This window comes from Molothrus ater, chromosome Z, assembly GCF_012460135.2.
Source record: "Molothrus ater isolate BHLD 08-10-18 breed brown headed cowbird chromosome Z, BPBGC_Mater_1.1, whole genome shotgun sequence".
Taxonomy (NCBI): Eukaryota; Metazoa; Chordata; class Aves; order Passeriformes; family Icteridae; genus Molothrus; species Molothrus ater.
The window spans coordinates 21,594,320-21,608,988 of record NC_050511.2 but is presented as its reverse complement, the minus strand read 5'-3'; the positions used below and the strand labels follow the sequence as shown (position 1 = coordinate 21,608,988).

The 14,669-nt window shown below is 37.2% G+C and overlaps 1 protein-coding gene across 3 annotated transcripts in view; it reads right to left on the bottom strand.

Annotated features, from left to right (window-relative positions):
- Positions 1 to 14,669, bottom strand: part of MAST4 (microtubule associated serine/threonine kinase family member 4) — a 278,816-nt gene that overhangs the window by 87,665 nt on the left and 176,482 nt on the right. The gene's annotated exons all lie outside the window — the stretch shown is intronic.

Genomic DNA, 14,669 nt, shown 5'->3' with positions numbered 1-14,669 from the left:
AAAGTCTGTGCAGGCAGGTAATGGTGCCATACAGGTTCAGAAGGGCTGGACAACTAGCTGGATGTACATATGGGTGTGCAACCAATTAAAAAGTGACTGATTGTTTTCTCAACCTAGCTTATAGAGTTCTGACTTGTTTTTACGGGTAAATATAATCTCTTGCCTCACTGTGACTAGCATAAATTTAGCTGATACAGGAAAACAGTGACAATGAAATACTGAAAAAAAGACCAATTAAAAAAAAAAAAAAAAAAACAAACCCAAGGTTGTAACTGGCAAAATGGCATACAACAATTTGGTGAAAAACAAACGCAACCTCATCATCTCTTCCTTCCAAAGTGCTTAATTAGGTTCCACACAATCATAGAGAGTATTTATTGAGTGAGAAGGATTCTTTTATTCTTCATATATTACAGAGAAACATAATACCTTGTGTGCCTAATTTTTTACTGTTTCTTTCTTTCCAGAAAATAATCTCCAACACTAGAATAACAGTTTCACACCTATTTAACACAGGAGAGGTACAGTATCATTCTGCAAAAATCTGCTAAACTCCCAAAAGTTTCTATAAGACTGAAGCTGGACTAACATTACTTCACTGATAGTTCTGTGTTTGATATTACATCTTAGTCACTGAAGCATTTCCCATTCTGAGCTCTAAAAAGAAGTTATAGTAATAACAATACCAGAAAATAATATTCTGTTTTTAAATTCTGACTACTCAGTATGTTATACCCGCCATATTTTTGAAAGATAATATAGTCACTCTCTCCAAAGGGCAAATTCTCATCTTCCTATTCACTAATGTCTCCCAGCACACTTTTACCACAAGTAGAAGAGTAGAAGCATGTCATTCACCAATGTTGGAGAGAGGAATCATGCTGCAGTGTGATACAAAGCCACACGTCACATTCATTACAAGTCTAGCTTTAATAGTCCAAGTGCCTGCAGCCACGCTGCCTCGCGCTGCGATTTTTTCACATCTTGGGCGATGCAGCACTGGGCTAACTAGCTGCTGCAGGAAATGATGATCACCTCCGAGTCAGAGCTAAGCACACACCCCAGCATGGTGCTGCAGGGCACAGTGCTGTTTTGCAGATGAATCTGGGCTGCCAAGCACATGAGATCATTAGAGATCATTGCTTTGAGGAAACGTAAATGCAGTGAAGCACACACACTTGTGAAGAGACTTACTGAACATTCTGAAACCAAATCAACTGAATGTGTTTTCCTCAGTCCAGCAGTCCCGGGCTGCTCCTCAACTCTCAACAAGCTAATTAAAGAAAAAATCCAACTATTTAGACAGTATATTTGTGTTAAGCAACCCCCTGATTACCTTAAACATTTGTCTGCCAATGCTTAATTTAAAATCAACAATGTGTTTTGATGGGAAAAAAAGTAAAAAAAAAGAACAAAAAAAAAACCCAAAACCAAACCAAACAACCGACCAAACAACAACAAAAAACAAAAACAACAAAAAACCACAACAAAACCAAAAAAACCCACTAAGACACCTTCCCAAACTAATAAAAATAAGTTTTTACTGTACACACAATATGTATGTAGAATTCACCAACCAAGAGAACTTAGCATCTCTGACAATAAACTGCGATGAGTATGGTTTCAGATTAAATTTATCATTACATAGCTATCAAATCACAGGTCAAGTATAAAAGGTAGGCAAATTATATTGATAATCTCGTTAAAAGGTTATTACTGAGGATGTGAGGAGAAGCATGGAAGTTCATCTGTTAAGGTGATCAAGCAGTCTGTGGCCACATTAAAGATTAGAAGTCAGTTTTTCATATACAAGCAATTAAATCATATCCTCAAGATACATACGAATGTTGTTTTTATAAAGTACTCAGTATAGTTCAATACGGTCATTTTATAAATTCCATGTGCTGGCAGAACAGAAAGAAAACAAAAATGAGCCTTAAGCATTGAGACTACTGCCTTACAGTGCAACAGGAGGTACCTTCCAGCTAAGTTCAAACACAAAATCAATAGAAATTAATCATACATTATGCTTGAAATCATACATGCTTGAAAACCTTAGCAACCACTAAATTCACCAAGTACATTAACACTATTGCACATTTTCTATTCCAGACTTAACATGCAGAAAATGTGTGAAAAAAATAATCTCCAGTTTTGTTTTCTACACATTTTATCTTCTACAAGGACATACGAAAACAGAAAATTGTAGGTGCTCCTATGCATGACTCTACAGCCATGTGATTATCACTCACAGGCAAAAAAAAACCAATTATGCTAGTAAAGGTAGAAATAAAGGTGCTTTTTAGTTGAAAAAGTCCTTGCAATAAATGATAACAGGTTGCAGATGCTTTTACTCAATATTTTATCTAAAATAAAATTATTTTCTTTGCATTATTTTCTTTGCTCTTCAACACTGTACAATGATTTCAGATTGTATCATCCCTTCTTTAGGCTGCAATGGAGTGAATTTGAGGAAACTCTGAAAAAACAGCCATCTTTGTCCCAAGACTTCTTCAAGAAAAGCATCTTGAGACATTTTCTACTGTCAAGAACAAAACCATTGGGGTCTCTAAAGCAACAGAGCCTAGCAAAGCAAAGCATTATTATTTCTTATATATGCAGAAGCATTATTAATTCTTATATATGCAATTGTGCTACGAGTCTCCATTGTTCTCCACATCACAGAACACAACAAAGGACAGCCTCTGATCCGAAGAGCTTACACAAGCCCAAAAACTGAGGCTCAATGCACAGACAAGACAAACATCTCCAACAGGTTAGAATAGGGTGTGGATGAGGTAAGGTGACAGAAAAGGGTGTGATACAATTTTTGGCCATCAGGAAGAGTAATCACCTCACTACTCATCCAGCCCATTAGCTCATTAGCTAATTTAAGGTTTCTATTTGCATCACAGCAGAAAGATGCTTTAAGAAGAAATGTCCATAAAGCATAAAACCACCATTTCTGCGGCCTTTGTTTTGTTCGGAGAACATGTCCCGTTTTATGAATACCACAGAGGGTTAGAGAAAAAGGAAAAAAATGTGACACTGGTCAAAAAACTACTTCAGTATCTTATAGTCACAGTCAAGTCACAAAGACAGAATAAATTCACCTTCTACATGAGTTTCCTTTGTTCTCTAAGTTTTTTACGAGGCAACAGAAGCTCTTACTTTTGACAGGACCTGGAAGAATGCATTGCCTAATAAAGGCAGAAGGTAGTAAATTAATGGGAGTTGTTATCATAAAAAAAGACAATTAAAAAGCAAATGCCTTAAAAGCAAAAAATCTGATACTGCATATATCTTATCCAAAGAACAAAAAGCACTTTGGAAATTCCTTCTAAATTATAATGTAATGAATTGCCTTTTAACTACTTGAACTTCAAGTCCTAGTATCTCTTCACTTATCTTGAGTAGCTGTATTGATAATATTTGCTGCCTTTACCCTAAGGATGGTTAATGTAAAGTGAAATCATCAACTCTTGGTTTATGAGTTTCATATTTACAGAATCTTGGCATCTATTAGAAAAGTAGTTTTATAAAATAATACAAATTTTGTAGGAAAATAATCCTACAGCACAAATTGTTCAGGTGAAATATCTATAAATATATGAAAACTAGAATGAAAACTATGCCTCCATCCTTGGTTTTGGTTGTGCAGCATTATGTGCCTTCCTGCTGTGACTTCAAAGAGGCCACTCTGTAATGCAGAACAACAAACCAGATCTCAAACTCTAATCCTTCCTCTATATTAAAAATGTCTGTAACTAAAACATGCTGTTTTTCCATATATACTGGGCAATGCACTTTCTTTATCTTCTGTTACATGCATGTTTAATATGCCTATTTATATAAGAATAGCAACACCTTGTGTAAATTTAAAACAAACAAAAAAAAAGCTTAATTTGTAACTTCAAATCATCTGAAACTTGACAGATGCTCTTATTCTACAGGCATATGCTACCCCAATACCAAAACAATGTTCAGCAACAAGTCATTTTATTAGGGTGCTGGATTTCTAACAGGCACTGGGTGGGTGTTCCTGCCACATGTTCCTGTTCATACTGCATAAGGTTTACTTCATTCCTTCATCTTTTTTTTTTGCAATGATCTACCTGATTTACCTACAAGATAAACCTGGGAGCAGCTCTAAATAACTTAGGAGTCTCCATTAACAAGACCAACGGGACACTTTTGCCTCCTGCTGCACTACGATCTTCCAACAACACCTCAGCAGAACACAGTCCATACAAATCTCACACCCTCCCATCTTTTCAGAGAGCCTGTCACACCTAAGAGAGAAAAGCAGCGCGCAACTTCCTCCTCCAAGTCCTTATAGACACCCTGCCCTCCCACAGGGAGCTGAGCCAAGCAGACCCACCACACAGAGGCCAGACCACGCTGCCAGCTGCTCAGCCAACTTCCCAGGGCAGGTGTCCTCTGGAAAACACAATGTTGTTTTCCCTCAGTATCACTTGAAGGGAAAATTATTTTTTCCGTATCACCTGAGGCAGAAAATGCCAGCAGTCCTTTGGACCTCTCTTTAGATTGTTTCCTTCTATTAATCTCCATCTGGTGACCCTTGTACTGGATTTAGGCAGGCACAGTCACAAAGAATGTACTGAACACTTTCAGCATTTATGAAGAGACTGGCCTAATATCTCTGAGGTTATTACTAAAGTTAGTGTGAAAAACAATATCATGGCAATAAATTAGTAATGGTAAAAGACAGCTCACTTAAGGAACAAGAAAACAAAAGAAAATTGTCCTGAGCAGTGTTAAATCTTTCAGATTTTACTAAACTCATCAATGATTAAACAAACAGGTTACCTTATCTGGGAGAGCCAAATTACTAAATCTCTAACACTATTAAGTCTTTGTTTTGTTTCCTGTAGACTGACAGAGTAGGTGATCCTACTGGTTTCTTCTTGCCTTATAATTTATGAATCAGAAGAAGGAAACACATGATTGCTAAAAGGTATTAATTTGTAGATAATGCTGAATGCTTAGGTCTGACCCACACAAACAATCTGCATATTTTAAAAAGTAACCTAGTATATTCATATACACTAGTATGTTTTGTATTTCCTTTACAGAAAAGGGAAAAAAAAAAGAAAAAAAAGGGTCTTGCTCTTTGAAGATTGAAGAAGACACAGAAGAAATAATGTGAAGATATAATTTTCAAACTTAAGAAAAACAAAACAAAACAAAAACAACCAAACAGGAAGAAGTTTCATTTATCTGTTTTGAATTTTTTCCCATAGATAGAAATCAAAGGCTTGCAAAAAATGATAATATTTTGACATTTGAGAAGACAGAATAACACATCTAAGACACAAGTGAGCAGCAAACAAAAAACAGACACAAGTGTATTTCCCAAAAGAACTGTTCTCCAGTTACTCATAGGTCAGAGATGGGGAGGAAATGCCTCTAAACACAACAGTTCAATCATCAAAACATGGCAGAAAGGCCAGGGATGAAGCCAAATCACCAAGCCTCATGTAAGAAAAAAAAAACTACATAATGCAAGCTTACTTTAACAAAGTGTTATGTGCTTTCTGTGTTCATTATTCGGGTAATGCAAGAGATGCTCTGGTAAGACCTGATGGTGCAGTGAACTGACATAATCATCCTTTTGCTTGGCATGTTTGTAGACAAGGTGAATAGAGCATACTGCACTTGTCTGACTGCTTTTGCTTCTACTGTTACAGCACATATGGAAATTCCCTTGACATACCCACGCATAAAAACAAGCTAGACAGGCCTAGAGTCACTGAAAAGGCAAATTTGTAAAACAAACGTATACTTTTTATAACTCCAAGAGGGTTATCAGTATTAATACAAAGGTTATTTGTTAATTACAACTTCTCACTGAACACTGTCTGATGAAGGAGATACTAATCAAGCACTCTCCTTCCAGTTTCCCAAAAAGGGAATTAAAAAAAGCCATGTATTGATTTACAATGAAAACCATGCTGAAGACAAATTCTGGTAAACATCAAGACAGCTGTTGAAAGAAACATGTCTGATTTATTCTTATCATCAGTAATAACTTCTGTTTCATCAAGGACTGGATTGTTAGGTTTATGTTTGAACTATGCAGAATCTGTAAAGATATATTTATCAACTGGAAATTCTAATAAAGGTTTTTCCTTTTTTTTCAGTCAGCATGGACTGTAATCAACAGAAAACAGCCCATTTCAGAACTTCAGTGGAACTTCACTCTGGATGGCTAGGCTCATTGATATTAACCAATACACTGTTTAACTAAATGACATATATCTGTTACAAATAATTCTGTCAAGAGAATAACCAGGGAACCTACATATTATATGGATCCACATCCTCTGGTTGAATCACAACACTACATCTTCTACAATGCTCCTGTGAAATTTTCATCTCTCATACTCCATTTTCTCTCCCAACTCCCTTTGGGGCCAGCTTCCCTCACTGTCTTTTAGCTATCCGTAGTGCAAGAGATGCTTCATGGGCCACTGATAAGCCATCTCTGGGAGGCACTGGTGGCACTTCTAGGCAGCATGTCACAACTTCGCTGGAAGAAGGTCCTGGCCTCCAGTTACACAAACCTCTCTGTGCCCATCAGGCACACCATTTAACTTCTAATGTTTCATTAGAGCTCAGTTTCGGTTTGAAGAGAAAAGGTTTCATGGTTAAGGCACATAATTAAAAAATATGGTATTCTCGGGACTATTTTTCTTTTGTTTTCTACTGTTGAGGTTTCTGTAGGAAACCCATACTTTTATGTAGGAATATCTTTCCAGAACATTCTACCATCTCATCCAAGAAGTGATAATATCAGTAGCTTCAAAAGGATTTAAAGAGTAGGAAGAACTTAAATTAGAAGCCAATTCATTATACTCAGATTTATTAAAGGAAGTTCAAATTACTATACCCATCTTCCCTTGAATTACTTTAGGACTTAGAATTGATGTTTAAAACCATAATTTTTAAGTTTATTTCAAAAACAAAGTAAACACTTCTTACAGAAATCCATATCTGATGAATAGCTTTAATAAAACAATTAATTATCATATAAACTCCTCTCTTCCAAGCATGCATGAAAAGAAAATGCCAACAAACCCAACAATAAAAGCACTGCAAGTTGTTTCACATATCAAATCTATCTCCTGTGAGAAGTGGGATTCTGTTCATAAGCCTAGTACAAATACCATACAGGAATTGGGCCCAGCAGCCCAGAGAGGAAAGACTGACAAGGCACTGTTCCCAAATGCATGCAAGAAAGCAACCAGGGAAAAATAAAGAAATTTACCTACTACCGCTTCAGTTTTGCATATCTTGAGTGCCTCTTAAAACAACCACAGGTGGTTAGTACCAGCATTCACCAAAGTAACTTTTAATTTATCAGCTCTCTCAAGGTGAGCTTCCAGGCCAAACCAAAATCCACACAATTAATTCAAAAAATTGAATCCTTCCTCTATTACTTAAGAGAAAAAAGATTATATAGTATTTCAAAATGTAAACACTACACTAGTTTGAATTAGTCTAGTCCAAATTTTTTTCTAGTTCCAACCCCCTTGCCATGGGCAGGGACACCATATATACTGATACATACAAAAATCAAAAAGAAACAAAAATATTGACATTTTCTCTCCGAAAGAGAGAAAGAAGGCAAGTTTATATTCATGTATATCTGCCAAACCAAAAGATAACAATTTTGTCAGATACATAAAAATCATTGACTAATCTAGCTTCTTCCTTGTTGACAAAAAAATAAACTGTATTTGTTCTACAACCCACCACCTCACTGCCTTGAGAGAAATAATATTTTTTTAAATTCTGGAACACATTCTGGAATACTATAATCAAGTACTAAGAGAACTGGTATATACATTTTTATTCAACTAAATTATTTCAATGCTTAACACTTCACATTGCTTGTTTCAGTAAACTAGGCAGCAACAGGAATGGTGTTCCTTCAGTCAACACCCTTGACTTTACACAGGACTATGTTAGTCTACCCATCATTTAATAAAATAGATTATATGTGGTTTTGATTTTTCCATATTTACTTCAATGTTAATAATTATGTTTTAAACCAGTCTAGTTAGAAGAGGCAGAATCTTTGATTATATCTATCTATAGACACATATAAAGCCATTTATAAAGCTGTAAGCAGTGCCTCATTTTCAACTTTTTTTTTTGAGGGAGGAAAACAAAATTCACAGCGGGTAGCCTTTTATAAATTTTTCTTTCATACCTTATTTTAAATATAGGGCAAAGTCAAACGATTGAGATCAAAAGCTTTAAAATGTCACAATGACCACACTTAGTGAATTTGCAGAGGTTCAAAGGAAAAAAATCCTCAGAAAGGTTCTCAAGAGAAAAGCCAGGAGCCATCACTGAATGCAACATGGCCTGTTGAATACGGCTGAAGCAAAGATATGTGAACCTTCTGATTCTCCTCAGATATGCACCTCTCCTCGTGCCATCCCAGTGTTCCTCCAAACAAATCTAATTCCTACTAAACCTCTTCTAATGACATATAACATCACAGCCTATAGATAATGTGAATACACAGAACTACTGCATGCAACGATCAGTTTTACATAATTTTCAGTGTGGTCCATTTAATACACTTCATTTATAATGTTCAACCTAAACCAGTTATCAGTATCTTCATATTCTAAATACAGTGGCACAAAATACTGAGTGATTCCACCTCCACCTCCAACTAACAAAATCATTACCATTCCTGCATAGTAACATGTAACAAATTTACAGAATCACAGAAGGGGGAAAATTGGAACCTGAGGACCACAGTGGCTCATGTGGTCCAGCCTCCTCAAGCAGGGTATTCTGAGAGCACATGACACAGGATTGTGTCCAGGCAGTTCTTGAGTATCTCCAGGGAGGGAAACTCCACAACCTCTTTGGGAAAGCTGTTCCACAGCATGGTCATCTGCACAGTAAAGAAATTCTTCCTCATGTCCAGGTGGAACTTCCTGGGCATCAATATCTGCCCATTCCCTCTTGTTCCACTGCTCAGCACCTCTGAGAAGAGGCTGATCCATCCTCTTGAAACCTATCCTTTAGATATTAATGACGGTCCCCTCTCAGTTGTCTCTTCTCAAGGCTGAACAGCCCCAGCTCTCCCTGCCATTCCTCACAAGAGAGATGTTCCAGACCCCTCACTGTCTTTGTAGCCTCCACGCGACCCACTCCAGGAGCTCCATGTCTCTGTTGTCCTGAGGAGCCCAGAACTGGACACAGCACTCGGGTGAGGCCTCACCAGGGCTGAGTACCAGGGGCAGGATCACCTCCCTCCACCTGCTGGCAATGCTCTTCCCAATGCCCCCAGGATACCATTGGCCTTCTTGGCCACCAGGACACACTCTGGCTCATGGAAGCTTCTTGTCCACCAGGACCCCCAGGTCCTTCTCCACAGAGCTGCTCCCCAGCAGGGCAGCCCCAGCCTGTGCTGGTGCCTGGGGCTGTTCCTCCCCAGGTGCAGGACCCTGCACTTGCCCTTGCTGAATTTCAGATGGTTCTTCTCTGCCCAAAGTCATCAGAAACTTCCCTTGAAATCCACTTTTCTGACCACCATTTCCAACTTTGACAAAGAGCTACTAGAGGCAAGCCCATCAATCAGTATGTGCAGCTGCACAAGTTGGTACTCAGCTTATCACTGACAAAAATTCGAAGCTCTTTGACAAGAGTCACAGCAGAAGAGGCAACTACTAGCAAGTCTAATACAGCAAGAACTGTAATGAGTGCAGAACATCAGTAGCAGATGTAAGCCAAATACAACAGAGTGAATCTCTGTGTGCTGTGCCTAGACCACATGGCATGTCCAACCAACCACAGCTCATGAAGGGATGTCTGAACTACTATCCTTTAAATTCTTTGAGTAAGAAAAACAAAGACTGTCTCCTACCATGTCACAGCAGCTATTAACCATGACAGTGGAAAAAAAAAAGAAAAAAAAAGAAAAAAAAGAAAAAAAAAGAAAAAAAAAGAAAAAAAAAAGAAAAAAAAAGAAAAAAAAGAAAAAAAAAGAAAAAAAAAGAAAAAAAAAAGAAAAAAGAAAAAAAAGAAAAAAAAGAAAAAAAGAAAAAAAGAAAAAAAAGAAAAAAAAGAAAAAAAAAGAAAAAAAGAAAAAAGAAGAAAAAAAAGAAAAAAAAAGAAAAAAAAAAAGAAAAAAAAGAAAAAAAAAGAAAAAAAAGAAAAAAAAAAAGAAAAAAAACCCCAACAAAACCAATTACAGCTTCTTTCAGCATATTCCAGCATTTTCCTAAGCTTCTTTTTATTTTGTTCATGTATCAACTTTCCTCAGACTTTCTAAAATAAGACCCTTCAGTCACTTCTTAATGATCTTGACATAATTCTAATAAAATATCAAGAGTGAAAATGAAGCAAAAAATAGCAGTATGACCAGATGAATCCTTACCAGTCTGGCTGAAGCTAAGAAATAATGTTGGCTCATTCAGACTGTAAGCAGAACTTGAAATACATTAATTGCCTGAAGAAAAAGATTGGTCAATTACACCAACCAAAATAAGAACAACACGTTCAATTTGACTGTGAGACTGTAAAACTATCCCCTTAACAGACAGCCTTTACTGTGAATGAAAGGAAATACAATTACCAAGATACATTAACACTTCACTAGGTAGTAGAGGAAACAATGCGATCACTGGTCCAGCGAATTAACTTCTAACAAAACATATTCAATGAGAGCGTGTTTGGAAGCACATATAGTCTGCACAAACGTACTTCTTAATCCCCCCAGTTATGGGACAACAGTCTTCTCTAAACTTACTCAACCTCTATTAGAATAATAGCTCCTCTCTCTTGCATGTAGGAACTAAGGCAAATGAAGGGAGTTGAAAGTCAAGAAATGGTGAAGCTCTTCAAATTACCACACCCCCAAACACACATTAAAAACAATACATATATATCAAAAAGAAAATTTTTAACAAAGTTTGAACTGATATTTACTCTTATGCAGAAGTAAAATAACTCTGCTAGTAGAGAGTTTCAGCTGACATCAACATAATTAAACATTGGTTTTCTTCTAAAATCAACAGGACTACTTTGAATACCTGTTAGTAAATAAAATAATCCGTTTATAATATACTTTTAGTATACTGCGTTGACTATGTTAAAAACCAAGATCTACATAAAAACTAACAGCAAGAATTTACATCGTAATTTTAACACCACTGTGCCTATTTGAACTATGAAGCAAGAGACATTCAAAAGACCTGCTTTTCCAGGCAGCATGCTGTCCGAAAACTAACAGAACTACAACGAAGTTTGAGTACTCAGTTCTGTTTCCAAAGTTATAATTTTCCACTGTTTCTAAGGTTTCAGAAAGGTTATGAACTGTCATAACACATATTTGATGACTGATGAATATTTTATTCTCATGTCATGAAAGACTCACTACCACTTCAGTGACTGCAAACAAATAAAATGAAGTTTCAACACAAATCATCTATGAGTCTACTTTGGTTCAGAGGCAACTGGACAAGCATTCATGAATTTCATGCCTTTGAGGAAAAAAAAACCCACTCCGACTCAAAGGAAGAACAATTGCACTAACATTGTTCCAGTGCAACTACCATAAAAAAAAAAAGCAAGAGAAAAGGACACACACAAAAAGAATCACTGGTGTGTCGGTTTTGTGAAAGATACACAGAGAAAATCAGACACAAAGGGTGTGTCAGAGAGAACCAAATACATATCATAAAACAAAGCAGAAAGTAGTGATTTTTCCATGTGAAAAGAAGTGTATCTGTACACACTTATCCATCTGTAAACCTAGACAGCAATTTCTATAAGTAGATGTCTACACTTAGAGACCCTCTCTCGCTCACTCTAGTTCTCTATGTGGTGATACATGTATTTCTTCATGTAAAAGCAGATGGAATAATCCATGGCACTTATAGTCTCAGTGATTTGAAAAACAAATGCCTCCAATTTATAATTGAAGATAATTTTTCTACCCATCAGTCCTCAAAACCCACTCCACTTGAAAGTCAGGCTGTGATACTTCTTATTCAGGCATCACTTCCCAAAGAGCTGCTGCAATTGAAATTCAGTTAAGTCAAATGTTGGAAAACTCCTGAAGGATGTTATCTCTTCATTCTTTATTTCTTAGAACCTCAGAGAGAAACATAATTACATCAAGTAAATCTGTACAAAGACACAAAATTTGTAGTACTAGCAGACAATTCTCATTATCCCAGGTGTTAAGCAAGTAGAGTAGTGCTCACAGAAACAACAAGGTCTAGCAGGCCACAAAAAAATCTAGTAGCAGAGGTAAAAATAATTGAAGAGGCAAAAGGAACATAACTGAGAGGCAAAAATGCCCAAGTGAACAATAAAATGTTTGCTCTTAAATTGGGAACTGCAGATACAACCATAAAGAAATGCTTCTTCAGAAGTTTTCTTGAAGCACCTAGGCATGCACCAGGCTAGAAAAGTTTCATAGACAATGTAACTATTAAGAAAAAACCTCTCTTGAATCAGTGGACCCAAAACTTTCACTTATGCCCAGCAGGAGATTCAGATGACAGAAACTAAACTCCCTTCAAATCTCACTCCTTAACCTACTCTTCAGGCATCTGAAATGCCTGGGAAACTACACAACACATGAGTGGTTACCAGTAGCTCCCTTAGAAAGAAGGGGAAGGCATCCCGTGGCAAGTTAAGCTAAGTAAGCTTAGTCTGTCCAGTTTTTACATGCAGCTGCAGCTACAGCTGATTGAGCCTGTTAAGATAACGCAGGTGAGCCACAGCACAGAACACATAAACCTGGCTCGTACCTTAATTAATCCAAACCCATTTCTACAGCAGAGTTAGGAGAATCTGTGCTGCCCATGCTGGGGTTTATGCTTCTGACAGTTCTATTCCTCCTTAAGTTTTATATCTTACATCAGTAAATGAACTATGAGTAAAAGGGGGCAGAGGGCAGGTCCACCTTTAAGAGAGCTGAAGAAGTGTGTGGACAGCATTCCCCAGGAGACATTAACAGAGCAGATTGTGACTTCCCACCACTCAGAAGACAGAACCAACCTGACAAAGCAGGGATATCTGGGCCCATTAGGAGGAAGCAGCCTTGAAATTCTACTGCTGACTTTTTAACTTCACAGTGCTGTGACACACTGATTTGGCTACAGAGAGGGCATTAAGTATTTAATATCACTATAATACCTGAAATGTAAGTGCATATATGGCATGTACTGACATACCATATATGTGATATGCTGAGACAATATCCAGGGCCACTTTAAAAAGTCTTTCAAGTATTTCAACAAACCCAGTACAGAACTGAATATGCCTGAAAAGCAGGAAAGCATCCAAATACATAAAACAAACAAACCAATCGTACGTATTTATTTCATGCTTCTTGTGAGAACTAGGAAGATTCTCTCCTCCTCAACCTGCCCCATAGCCATACATTTATAAAAAGTATTTGTAGGTCTTCACACAGATTGGCTTTGTAACACAGGTTACAAACCCAATTTGAGTAAGAACAGTAAAGATAATTTGAATAACAAACCTTAACATTTCTCAGCAGAAAAATCTTTATGGCCTATTGCAATTCTCAGTTAATGCTGTGTAATCGTGAAAAATTATTTACAAGAGAGGGATAATAATGATAAAATAACTCAGTATTTTCAGCTACTCCAAGTAGGAGACACAAATAATAGATGAAAAAACTATTCCTGCAGTAAATATCTATATCAAACAGGACACTTGTTTTTCCTATTTTAAACTTTCTGCCATTAAACAGAGAGTAGTTTTCTTTCTTTTGAAAAACAAAAAATCAACTGTTAAGTACTGAAAGCTTAGTAAAAGCCAACTTTGCTAAGCCTCTATCCGGCTTGCTTTGTGCCATCTTTTTAGCCAGCAGAAGAAACATTCTACACACGCTCTCCAAAGATAATACATAAGCCAATACTCAAGGTAGTTTCACAGTCAGAAGCTTGTCATGATTTAACACGACACCTGGTATGTCTCAAAATGGCATACGGGGTACTAGTGTACCGAAGTTACAAATTTCTATACATTTTTTCTTATTCCTGTTATAGGGACATATTTAACTGAAAGGGCTACCATGGCACAAAAAATGACCAAGACATGACAGCCTGTCAGTCTTCTGCCTACTCATGGCACAACCCTTTAACTTTTACTCAGCATTTACTATTTCCAAGCCTTTTCCCCTCCTCCTGACAATAATGAAAATGCTACAAACCCAAAAAAGGCCATTCCTATACTAACAAATATTAAGCTAGCCTGTTTTTAAAAAGGTACTTATGCAAACCTGTCCCTTTAAGAACACCGAACAAAATAGGCTATCTTGAGTTGCCCATAAAAAGAGTATCTGTTTCCAATAAAAGGTCGAATACTTGAGAGCAAGCTGGAAATGTCTTTAAGACGGAAAAAAAGAGGAGGGTAGAAGGCTGGACAAAACAAAAGATCTTATAAATGGAGGCAGAGTACTATGCAGCGTCTGGTTAGAACAAACCACCACTAAGGGCCTCGCAAGGAGAGGCTCTCAGCTCTCACAGCTCCAAACCAGCAGAAGCCAGGAGGCCGCGGGTCCCGACCCTTCCCAGGGCCCTTCTGCCGGGAAAATCCAGCGCCCGCTCCCGCGCACCTGGAGCGGCCTGCCTCAC